Raw genomic sequence first — 13,466 nt, forward strand, 5'->3', positions numbered from 1 at the left:
CAGAAAGTGTAGTTCTTACTAATTATTCACTCAAACTTTAAGACTCTCCAGATTTCAAAATTCATTATAAAGCACTTCCTTACTTTGACTAGATTTTCCAGGTGACAGTGAAAGATGTGAGATTCTCTTTCTTACTGTGAATCAGTGAGATGCATATCACAGAGCTTAGGCGCTTCAGCTTCAGATTTCATTTCTGAGTCTTTTTCCTGCTAAGCCACATGCTTTGGGGCCTTAGCAGAGGGTGCTTCAGGAGCCCTTTGCCAAAGCACACAGTGAAGTGAACACACCCTCATCTTTAGAGAAAGGACCTCTCTTTTTTTTATTCTGCAGAAACTACAACTCCTAAGCCAGTGGGACTTCCTGGAATCTTCTCTCCTTTCCCCTCCTTTTACCTCTAGGGGAGGGAAGTGTGTGGAGGGAGGAATCTGGTTTGCTCCCCAGACTTTGTCTTTGAAGGTAGCCTGCTGCGCTGGGCAGAAGGGAACTGGTGTCCTGAAGAGGCTGGAAGGGCTGGAGTCAAAGAAGGTAGGTGTGCTGCCCCCTCCTGTTCGGCTATAGAATTGCTCCCTCTTCCAGATGCTCAGCTTGCTTTCTCCAGTAGAAAAGAAACTCCTTGTACCACTTATCACAGATTCCTATGGTTGACTCCAGAGGCACAACTCCTAAACTAAACCAGGTGAGTTTCCCAGGGTAAAATAAAGGATTTTCCTTTACTTTCATTTCTTCAAATAATTAGTTATTTTTTACTGATACTTTTTTTATCACTTTTTTTTTAAAGTTGTCAGTGGATCTTTTATTTATGTATATGCGGTGCTGAGGATCAAACCCAGGGCCTCACACATGCCAGCTAGCACTGTACCAATGAGCCACGACTTCAACCCTACTGATACATCTTTACAAAATTGGGATGGGTGTAAATTTCCAGTTAACTCCCTCCCCCTCCCCTCCAGTAACCTTTTTGTAGTGCTTGCTGTGTGTGTGATTTGGCCCTCAAGTACTGTTAGATTTTAGTACTTAGTGAAAGCATTCTGAATCACTGTTAAGATGTTGTGGAGCTTATGCTGCTGTATAAAAATATAATAACCATGAGAAAAAAAGGTTAATGAATCTTATTATCTTGAGATATTTGTTTCAGGGAGTTGGCATCCAAGCTTATAGTTACTAGGAAATTGATGACTGTATGAGCCAAATATTTCTTCCTATGTCCAGGCCTTCCATCTTCTTTGTTCAAGGGATAAAACTCAACATTTTTTAAAAAAGTTTAATTGCTCTTTTTAGTTATTCATGACAATAGAATGTATTTTAACACATTAAACATACATAGAGTCTAACTTCCCATTTTTGTGGTTGTACATGATGTGGAGTTACACTGGTCGTGTATTCATAGATAAACATAGGAAAGTAATGTCCAATTCATTCTACTGTCTTTCCCATTCCCAACTCCCCTCCCTTTTCCCCACCACTCACTGTCAAATCAGGTGAACCTCCACTCCTCCCTCACCTTTGCCTATTGTGAGTCAGCATCCACATATCAGAGAGAACATTTGGCCTTTGGTTTTGGGGATTGGCTTATTTCACTTAACACGGGAGTCTCCAGTTCTGTCTATTTACCTGCAAATGCCATAATTTCATTCTTCTTTACAGCTGAGTAATATTCCATTGTGTATATATACCACATTTTCTTTATCTATTTATCTGTTGAAAGGCACCTAAGTTGATTCCATAGCTTAGCTGCTATGAATATTGATGTGGCTATGTCATTGTAGTATGCAGATTTTAAATCCTTTGGGTATATGATGAAGAGTGGGATAACTGGGTCAAATGGTGGTTCCATTTCAAGTTTTCTGAGGAATCTCCGTACTGCTTTTCACAGTGGTTGCACCAATTTGCAGTCCCACCAGCAAGTATGAGTGGACCTTTTCCCCCACATCCTCATAAATATTTATTGTTGCTTGTTTTCTTGATAATTGCCATTCTGACTGGAGTGAGATGAAATCTCAATATAATTTTAATTTGCATTTCTCTAATTGCTAGAGATGTTGAACATTTGTTCGTATATTTGTTGAGCAATAGTATTTCTTCTTCTGTGAAGTGTCTGTGCAGTTCCTTTGCCATTCATTGACTTATTTGTTTTTTTTTTTTTTTGGTGTTAAGTTTTTTGAGCTTTTTATATACTGTTGTGATACGAACTAATCAGTAAAATAAATAAGAGTGTAAGTTACAGGTTATAGATTAGTAAAAAATATAGATAACAGATATAAGATTTTGATAAGTGAGAAAGACAATTATAAAGCAAGAACTGTCATAGACAGGCCTAAGAATTTTCCCCCCAAATTGTACTCAATCCAGGATATGGTGGTCTTGGTGACCTACATGACTTTGAAGTAGATTCTCACCCCCACTAGCCACCTGCTCAAACTCAGGATACGGTTGTCTAACAGTTGCTCAGACCCAAGATGCAGTTAACTGAGTAGCAAGTTAATAGCTTTTTTTTTTTTTTTTTTAACTTCTCCAACTTTCTTGCTTGCTAACTGGGAAATTCCAATCCTACTTAGGGCTCACAGGAAACTATTTTTTTAGCTTCTGTGATTGGCTGCTTGCATGATGCTGAGAAAAGTCCCTGAGCTGTGGTTTTTGTCCTTAAATTCCCAAGACATAGGCAAGGAAATTGCTGTTCTCCCACAGAGCTTCAGTCTCTACAGGCGGGTGACAGTCCCTGGCCAGGTAAACAAAGCTCTCTTTGATTTGAATTCGGACTTTGAGTGTTTTCTGAAGCAGCTCCTCATAACAATACCCTGGAGATTAATGCTCTCTCTGAGGTATAGGTAGCAAAGATTTTCTCCCGTGTAAGCTCTCTCTTCATGTTCTTGATTGGTTCCTTTGCTGTGAAGAAGCTTTTTAGTTTGATAAAAATCCCATTTATTGATTCTCGATTTTACTTTTTGCACTTTAGGAGTCTCATTGAGCAATTTGGTTCCTAAGCTGACATGATGTAGATTTGGGCCTACTTTTTTTTTCTAGTAGGCACAGGGTCTCTGGTCTAATGCCTAGGTCCTTGACCCACTTTGAGCTGAGTTTTGTGCAGGATGAGAGATAGGGATCTTACACTTTGGTATATATGGATTTCCAGTTTTCCCAGTACCCTTTGTTGAAGAGGCTATCTTTTCTCCAATGTATGCATATGGTGCCTTTGCCTAGTATGAGATAACTGTATTTATGTGGGTTTGTCTCTGTGTATTCTGTTCTGTACCAATGGTCTATATGTCTGTTTTGGTGCCAATACCAAGCCATTGTTTTTCTTTTTCTTCTTCTCCTTCTCCTTCTCCTTCTCCTTCTTCTCCTTCTAACCAGGGATTGAACTCAGCCACTGAACCATATCCTTAGCTCTATTTTGTATTTTTTAAAATTTAGAGTCAGGGTCTCACTGAGTTACTTAGTGCCTTGTTTTTGCTGAGGCTGGCTTTGATCTCCCAATCCTCCTGCCTCAGCCTCCGAGCCACTGGGATTATAAGCTTCTGCCAGGGTGCTCTGCTTCATTTGTGTTACTATAGCTTTGTAGTATAATTTAAGGTCTGGTATTATGATGCCTCCTGCTTCACTTTTCTTGCTGAGGATTGGTATGTCTATTCTGGGCCTCTTTTATTTTTTTTTTCCAAATGAATTTTATGACTGCTTTTTCTATTTCTACGTAGAATGTCATCAGAACCTTAATAGGAATTGCCTTAAATCTGTATCGTGCTTTTCATAGTATGGCCATTTTGACAATGTTAGTTCTGCCCATCCAAGAGCATGGGAGATCCTTTCATCTTCTAAGATCTTGTACAATTTCTTTCTTTAGTGTTCTGTAGTTTTCATGATAGAATCTTTCACCTCTTTTGTTTGATTGATTCCCGCCCCCCGCTTTGATGATACTGCAAATGGGATAGCTTTCCTAATTTCTCTTTCAGTTGATTCATTAGTGATATATAGGAATGCAATTGATTTTTCGTTGTTAATTTTTATATCCTGCCACTTTACTGAATTCATTTATGAGGTCTAGAAGTTTTTGGTGGAGTTTTTTTTTTTTTTTCCGGGGGGGTTATTCTAAATATAGAATCATGTCATCAGCAAATAGAAATAGTTTGAGTTCTTCTTTTCCTACTCATATATCTTAAATTTCTTTGTTCTAATTGCTCTATCTAGAGTTTCCAGGATTATGTTGAATAGAAGTGGTGAAAGAGAGCATTTCTGTCTAATTCCAGTTTTTAGAGAGAATGCTTTCAATGTTTCTCTATTTAGAATGATGTTGAACTTGGGTTAACATATGTAGCTTTTACAATGTTGAGGTATGTTCCTACTATCTTTATTTTTTCAGGTGTTTTGAACATGAATGCATGCTGTATTTGTCAAATGTTTTTTTCTGCATTTATTGATGTGATGAATTATGTTTATTGATTTCCTAATGTTGAAACAACCTTGCATCTCTGGGATGAACCCTACTTGATCACGGTGCACTATCTTTTAAATGTTTTTGTATGCAATTTGCCAGTATTTTATTAAGAATTTTTGCACTTATGTTTATCAGAGAGATTAGTCTGAAATTTTCTATCCTTGATGTGTCTTTGGTTTTGGTATCAGGGTGATATTAGCTTCATAGAATGCGTTTGGAAGGGTTTCCTCCTTTTCTCTTTCATGGAATAATTTGTGTAGGATTGGTGTTAGTTCTTCGTCATAGTGATATGATATATTATATTTTTAACTCAGTCTTACAGATTTAATCCCACAACTGAAAAGGAAACTGAACTCCAGAGATGAAAGTAATTTATATAACTATGACTATTGCAAATTGGTATATAAGGTTTTCACTAATATCAAGAATGAGCTTGTTAACAATATGTTGTAACACACAGATTCTTAAATATATGCATTCTTTGACCAGAAATTTCAATTCCAATGGAAAGGACATAAAATGCATATAAAACTTCATGCACAAAGATATTAATCACATCATTATTCATAATACGAAAGAGAGTGGGGAAAACCTCATGCATAGGATGCACTATCTCTTAAAATGCTTTTACAAAGACTAATAAGTGCAAACCTCTATATATGATAATTTCAACTTTAAAAATATATACAAGAGTAAAGGTGTAGAGAAAAATTCAATAACAGTCATGACTTTGGATTTCATAGACATTAGCTGTCAGTTGAAAGATAGAACTGTGTTAGCATTAACTGAGGAAAACAATCTTAGTATTAACAGTAGTAGTTTCTGGCTAATGGGACATGATTTCTACTTTATATTTTCCAAATTTTGTACAATAGCACACATTACTTTTATACTAGGAAAATAGTGCTTAACTCCTAGCCAAAAAAAAAAAAAAAAAAAAAAAAAGGCTCAAAGTCTCAACACTGACTTTTCTTTTGATTTCACTACTTTTCATTCTAAATGTAGAAAGCATATTATTCTGAAGGTGAAAGACTGGGTCTGAATTTCCCTGTTCTGCTCTTCCAGCACATGGCCCTACAGGTAGAATCCTACAGAAGGGCATTTACCGGGCACTGTGATTTTAGGCTACAGTGCCCTCTTTGGGACAAAGTTGGCCTAACTGACTACCACCATTTGCTGCTGATGACAAAGGCACAATTGTAATATGATTTTGGGATATGGGCAATTAATAAATCAGTTACCCTAAGGGTTAGGATGTAGATGAAACTAATCATTTTCTTACTATATTGGTTCATTAAAACATCTTCTCTGTTGGTCTCCTTGTGAATAGCTCTATCACTCTCCCAATCATACCAGAGCAAACTTCATAAGTGACTTCAAATTCACTGTTCTCCTTTAAATAGCTTGATAATTCTCTTTAACCTTCAGATAGAAATAACTATTCCTTAGCCTGTCACACACATCCAAGCATCTCACTGCTTGTAGGTAGAACCATCTTCCTTCATCCTCAATCTTACCATTTTCAGGGTTTGGAGGAGCCAATCTCTTTCTTCACCTTCCCTGTGGCTTAATAATTCTAATAGTACAGCTATCCCACTGTCTTTCCCATTCTGTTGGCTGGGAATGCCCTTCTCATTTCTTCATCTGGCTATTTCCTGTGGTTCCTGTTGGACTGGGCTCAAAGGTCAGTTCTGAGGAGAAGTCTTCCTCATGTCCACTACGTGGGACCCTTCTTCTCTCCTCCATCAACACTCATCCATAACATGTATATAATACAATACTTGCTTGACTCTATTTTAACTCTTCACTTCTTCCTGTATCTCTCTATGAAGACTTGATGGTGAAGACTGTAGTTTACTTCTCTACCCCTGCTCTTAGCTCACTGGCAAGTAGCGAAATCTCCTCAAAAACAAAAACAAAAAAAAAACCCCAGTTAGCCAATGGAAGAATGAACATTGGAACTGCTCATGGGTCACAGTGGTTCCTACATAATTTTAAAATTTTTTCTTAATTTCCTTCATCTTTAAAAAGAAGATCATGAGGTGGATTGAATGAGAAAGATTTTGAAAAGCAAAATCTTTCTCATTCAATGAGACATGTGAATAATCTATATATTTTTTTTCTTTTTCTTTTCTCTAACCCCTATCTAGGTTCATGTTCCTCTCACCTGGTGGCTCATGCCTCACCGATACTCAAGTCTCCTCCCAGTCAGTGCCTCCTTGTTTGTAATGAGACGTCCCAGTCAATCAGTGTTTATACTGATCACACAGTGTGCACTGTGACTTTTCTACCAACACCCACCATCAATCATCACATATTCACTGCCTGCCTTTAGACACACATTCAACATCTCTCTCACCTTTCACTTAGTCATCTGTTAGTCACAGAGAAGTTTAGCTCTATGAATTCGTAACCAAAGTGTGATCCGTTTTCTAAGAAAAAGGTTGATCTTTTGAGCCAACAGCCACAAATATAGGTTGTGGTGTTTAATTTTCATTTGTTCTACTTTAGTTCAGTTTGTTTTATCTACATCATATATTGACCCTCCTAGACTGCCTTTCTTATGCACAATTCAACTTGCATATGAACCAATGAACAACCACTGTCTGGTGTCTTAGCACATGCTGGCTGTCTGCCAACACATTAATAACCAGAGAATCATTCTAACCCATAAAACAGAATTAATTTGTAAAATAGTTTGGATAATTTTCTTGCTTTTATTGTATTATTTTAAAGAATGGCATGGTTTCTTACAATCTTTTGTGTATTTGCTATTTTTATCCACAGTAGTCCTGGCAAAGTCACTGCCAATTAAATTACTCCTTCCCAATATAAACTCAGGCTACTATTATTTCAAGTAAGCTGAAACAACATTTAAAGAAGATGTCTTAGCAAAGTAACTTTCATTATCTGTATTTAACATTTAGATTATGTTTAAAATATGGTAGTAGTTTTTTAGATATTGCAACATCCATGAAAAAAATAATTACATGGTATTTTGTAATAATAAGTTGGTTTTCTAGAAATGGGATTTTTTTTTCCAGGAGCATGGGAATTTGATATTTTGGGATCATTTGGTTGGCTTTTATGATTGTTTTGAGAAATATATTATAACTGAAAGCAAATAACTTTTATACTGATTTTAATATTGGCAACTCTACTTTTCTTCAGATGAGTGATCTTTTGTTTTTACTGAATTTATAATAAGAAATACTTTTGAAAGAAAATATAAGTTGTCATTCAACCAATGGTTATAATGAAAGGCAATCTCTTTATCAATTGGCTTTGTCTTGCAAATTTCCAGAAGTTTTAACATTTTTCTGAAGTATTCTATGTAACATTCATACTATAAAAGGAAAAAATATAGATTAATGCTTAAGTTTTGAGGGTCTCAAAGTTATTAATTTATAAATTCAATTTAATTAGTTATTTCTATAAAATCCTTCAAGTTTATATTTTTAGCTTAAGTATCAGAAATGTCCAGATAATTAAAAAAAAAAAGAAATTAGTTGTACTGTACCTACAAAATACCAAAACACACTGAAAAATAGAGTGGGATAGCTGTAATATTAGAATTATCAGCATACATAATACTATATTATTGTAAGAGAAGTCTATTTAAATATTTATGGTAATTTATAAAATTTATTTAATGATTTATTTTCATTTAGTCAACTTATATTTACTAAGTATTAGATTCTGTATAATAGATGGGTAACATCAAGTAATCAAGTAGTACTAGATTATTAAACCTTTAAACTTGTTCAATAAATCAATTGTTATTATTTATAGTTAAGCAATCTTGCCAAGAATAGTTGGTGGAAATAAAAATTGAAGTTCTTTTTTTTTTCTTTTTCTTTTTTTTATTGGTTGTTCACAACATTACAAAGCTCTTGACATATCATATTTCATACATTAGAATCAAGTGGGTTATGAACTCCCATTTTTACCCCAAATACAGATTGCAGAATCACATCGGTTACACATCCACATTTTTACATACTGCCATATTAGTGACTGTTGTATTCTGCTACCTTTCCTATCCTCTACTATCCCCCCTCCCCTAAAATTGAAGTTCTTTTTGAGAGGAAAATTTGGGAAAACTCTGTAAAAATGATTTGACATATCCTTTGTTATCCCCCTTTGAAGAGGGAATTTCAGCTTCTGTGTCTATATGAATGTGTGTGTAGAATGTGTATGTAAGCTATAAGCTAATGTTCATGTAGCATTATTTATAATTATAAAAACTGGAGTCCATCTTTTTGGTAACAAGAAAATGATAACAATGCATGTTGCAAATATATGAATATATGCAGATTTTTTGAAAGAATGAAATCTGACATTGAATGATGTTTATTATAATGTGAGAAAATCAAGTTACAGATGAGTATGACAGAAAAAAATATTCAATGACGAAATCATGGTGCCAAACTCATATTGTAATAGCTCTATTTTGGTTAACTCTGGGAAAAGCCACTCTGCTGTCATGGCTGTAAATACTGGCTGTGTTGGATATTAGTGGTGGATTGCAATTGTCAATTCTGCATTATTATCATCATTCACTTTTAAGGTTTTCAAAGTCCCACCAAAGTCAGCTCCCAGTCATTGTATCCCTGTTAAATACATAAAAAAGAAGTCCTTGTGAATCAATGTTTATTTTGGCCATTTTTCAGATTCACATTCCAGGCTCACTTTCTCTATAACACTTTTAGGATTTATTTTATCCATCTACATCATCATTGTTTCCAAAAAAGCATGAGACCATAACTTCATTTTGGTACTCTGTATGCAAAAGATCCATTTTGCCTGAATTTTCATTGTGGGTTATACACTTGCATATTCTTGCTAAGGGTGACATTTGCACAAGGCTTTGGAAGATCACCTCAGAGCCTGCTATCTAGAGGGACATTGTTGAACTAAAGACACTTGGTTTCAGGTGCTAGAGAGAATTGAACTATATTCTTCTAAAATTAATAAGGGCATACTAAGTCCTAGACATTCTAATAATACTGCAGATAGAGAAATGAGAAGAGTGTTGTTTTTGATTTCAAGGAGTTCACAGTCTAGCAAATAAAGTAGAAATAGTGTGTTCATTATTCAAGGGAGCAAGGAAGGAGAGCTTCAAACAAGCAGGTTGTGGTTGTGGGAGGAAGATCCAGCAATGCTCCTGAGAATTGGCAGTGCTTGAGGTGTGTTGAGGGGTAAGAGAAAGCTAAACAGATGAGGGGAGTGGAGAGGGTTCTAGATTAAGGAACTAGGGTGGTGCAGGGTGACAGAAGGATGAGGAAGCACGCCTTGTTCCAGAAATTATGAATAGGCCACACACCTCTCTTAAAGTAATAAAAAAAAAGTCAAGGGCATTCATTGTGTAAATTTAATTAACACAGAGAATGACTAATTAGCATCACTTTAGATAATTCAACCCAAACCAGAGCTCTCTTTAGTGGTGATCTGAAAGATCTCCTTGTCTTGGGATGTTGACTTAACAGATCCTGACTGCTACAGAAGCAAATACCAGGCTCTCAGCGTCAGTGATCCCTTCATGAGGGTGTGTCTGTTGTGGTGATCAAAGCACAACAGCTGTCCCATAAAATAGGATCTGGCTACTGCTTGGCCCAAAAGTTTCACCAATTAAATCCAACCCTCTAATGAGATTCAAGATCCTCTTTCCCTCATGTATCCTTCCAGAATAACAGTAACAGATTTTGGTGAGTAAGAATAGTCTTTGGAGTTAGATTTTTGATTTGATTTTTAAACCTGCTACTCACGTAAGCTCTAACATAAAAGTAACAATTTTTAACTTGAGCATCTTCATCTGTGACATGGGTATAAATCATACCTTATTAGTGTTGTTTTGAGGATTCAATAGGATAATTTATGATAATTCAATAGAATGATTTATGATTATATGGCAATTTTGTAATTCAGATTCAGATATTTTTATTATATTTAATTTGAATATTTAATAGTTTTTAGATATGTTTTTGACCTTTGAATCTTTGTAATTCCTATCAGACAAAATCTACTTGACCAAGGCTAGATGTCACCATCTTCAAAGCAACTTTCTCAATTCCCCCAACTGAAATTAATCATTCTTTCCTTATTTCCGTAGAAATTGGTACATTTAGTACAGAAATAATAATAGTAATTTTGTTGAATTTAAATCCAGTGGGAAGAGACAGTGTAAGAGACTATAATTACAATGTCTAGAATAATTTCTGATGTTTATTCATATGATTTGTTATTTTATAATGAGCATTCAAAAATAAAACAATGATTCTATTAAGAATTCTTCCATTAATAAACAAACGGATTATTGTGATTTCAATTTACAAATGAATTCATGCTCCTGTATCATACACACAATGAGAAGAATGACACTCATCTAGTGACACAATGGGAAAAGCTTTCCCCAATGGGTATCTGTGTTTATGCCTGGAATACGATGTGTACCCAGAATAAAATGAAGCATTTTTTTCTCTCTTAGCACACATTTTTTTTAATTGAAGAATTATATAAAACATTATTACATTTAGTAAGATATTGCAATCCAAAATATTAAAACAGGGGATTTTTAAAAGAATAATTCCCTTTGAACAAATTAATAAATATGCTCATATTCTTAGTGATTTCCTTTCCCCTCACCTAAGATTTTTCCAAGAGAGTCCATTCATTCATTTAGTAATGCCATCTACTTAAGCAATTCCACAGGTCAGGCAATATGGCTCAAACAATATGCTGTTATATTTATTTATCAAATCTCATTTCCTAGACTTCTGCATTCATTGTCAAACCTTAACATAAATGCTATATTAAGTTTACTTCGTGGACAAAACAGTATTCTAACTCTTAAGCAGTGAAGAGGGATCTTGGTTGATGCTTTCTATTTTGTTTGGGATGATATTTAGAAATGCCTCACTTTCAGAATCTGGAAATATAGATTCTGAACAATGCTCACCATCAGGGCATGATGAGAAAGTTGCCTCTCACTGTATGCTGAGAGAGAAAATGGAAAGCTTCTGTTCTTGTTTTCACAGAGAATGTGGGGGAAGGCATCCATAAGAGGTGGATTTTCTCTTTTAGAGGTAATTGTAAGTTTTTGTGTATTGATAAAGAGAGAGGAAAAACTTCACAGAAAAAAATCTCTTACTCTTCTCACAAGTAGTTTCATCTCCTTTCAAACTTTTAATCTGTTAAATCAATGCTTATTTCTATTTTATTTATTTCTCAAATTTCATAGTGTTTTCAGTTTTGACTTCACTAACAGTTTACATTCAATTATCCACTAGTCATTTTATAATTCTGAGAATTATTGGTTTAATAGAATGCACATTTCAAGAGTAATGTCCATGTCAGGACAGAACTGAACACATGAAGAGGCTATAGGGTGGGCCGTTGATTGTTAAAATGACCATAAACCAGTGATACTTGGCTCCACCCTAGATTTCATCAAATTATAGATTAATAAAGTGTAGCAGAATCTTTGTTATAAATAACTAAAGTGAGGAATGACTAACAATTGACATTACCCACAATTTGAAAACTAGTACAAAATGGGCAATGCTTTAGTTATTTTGCACTTAAACTTCATAAAACCTATTTTAAGAGATACTTTTTGTTCCAAATAGCAACAGCAAAGTCCATGCAATAGACAAAATTTAATCCTCTTCATTCTGATGAAGTTATAGTATTGAAACACTGGCTAGGGTATCTGAACAATGGGTTCAAGGTTTTGTTCTACAACTAGCTCTTTGTGGTCATTTAATCCATTTTTAGATTCATTGTCTATAAAATTGGTGAAATGGGTAAATGATTATGTAAGATGACTCAATTTCTATAATAGTTTTATTCATAAAGGAACAAACAAAAAACCAAGAAGTCCAATTACTTCCTTATGAAAGGAAAAAGCCCTGAAAATGTTTATTTCATTTCATTTACATTATCTTTCTAGTCACATTATAGTTACTGCTATATAGTTTACATATCTTACAGAATTAAATAAAACCACTCTGCAGAATTTCTTTTTCTTAAGCCAACTTTTATGTCTACTGAAGCAATCTGTGCACGTTTCCATTTCATTCATTCAGTGTGAGTAGTAATATTAGAAACCCAGCTTGGTAATGGATTAAATAGGTTACTAGTTATTCTTGGTAGGAACTCAAAGTCATATTTCAGAGTTTTATTTTAAGTATAGAAATGAATTAAAGGCTCTATGAAGATAGGAATCATGTCTGTCTTTTTTACCTCTGTGCTCACAGACCCAAGACCAGTGTTCAACATCTAGTAGCTTCTAAGTAAATATTGTTCGGTATATTAAAAAAACTATAGGTGTGCTTTAGAAAACATCTGGCTGCCAAATGAAAACCCTATGATCCAGGTCGATAAGACTGCTTAAACTATGTTTCAATAGTTTTAGACAAAATTAGAAAAAAGTAGTGAAAAAATTCCCTTTACTGGGGAAAATGGTAAGATTTCTCTTAAAATCTGTTTTTATTGTAGATTTGTCATAAATTTTCTTTTTCAATTCTAAATTAATATTACAGTAATGATACAAATCGATAAAGTGCAATAAAATTGATATGTGTATATATACTTCCTTTTGAGGAGCCACTTCCTGTTGGCAAACTCTTCTTAAAAAATTAAGCATGCCCTATCACTTAACATTGCTTATCTTGAGAAATCGTTTGAAAAAACAAATGACTTCAGATATCTATTAACATGTTCCATATTCCTTTACCATTTCCTTTCAGAAATGTACTTTCCATTAGAAAATTTTTAAAAGAAATATTTCTCTAAAGAAAAATGTTGCCAGATAAGACTTCTTTGCAAATTCCAAGAACGTGGACATCTTGATTTATGTGACTTTCTACAGGCCTCAAGACCCACTGGATTTGTGAAATGAGTTATGCACTTTAGACAATATCAAAGGATACAAAATATTTTCTTTAAGTTTTTTGGCATATATTGAAAATCAGAAAAAACTAAGAAAGACTTATCTAAAGTGCTTAGCCATATTTATCCCTCAAAAGATCCAATC

At 34.5% G+C, this 13,466-nt stretch overlaps 1 long non-coding RNA gene across 1 annotated transcript in view; it reads left to right on the forward strand.

Annotated features, from left to right (window-relative positions):
* Positions 1 to 261: 261 nt before the first annotated feature.
* Positions 262 to 13,466, forward strand: part of LOC120886180 (uncharacterized) — a 90,721-nt gene continuing 77,516 nt past the window's right edge. Inside the window, exon 1 of the long non-coding RNA XR_005728949.2 lies at positions 262 to 525. This is a non-coding gene — a long non-coding RNA (uncharacterized LOC120886180). The remainder of the gene's footprint in view (positions 526 to 13,466) is intronic.

This window comes from Ictidomys tridecemlineatus, chromosome 13 (assembly GCF_052094955.1).
Source record: "Ictidomys tridecemlineatus isolate mIctTri1 chromosome 13, mIctTri1.hap1, whole genome shotgun sequence".
NCBI classification, from domain to species: domain Eukaryota; kingdom Metazoa; phylum Chordata; class Mammalia; order Rodentia; family Sciuridae; genus Ictidomys; species Ictidomys tridecemlineatus.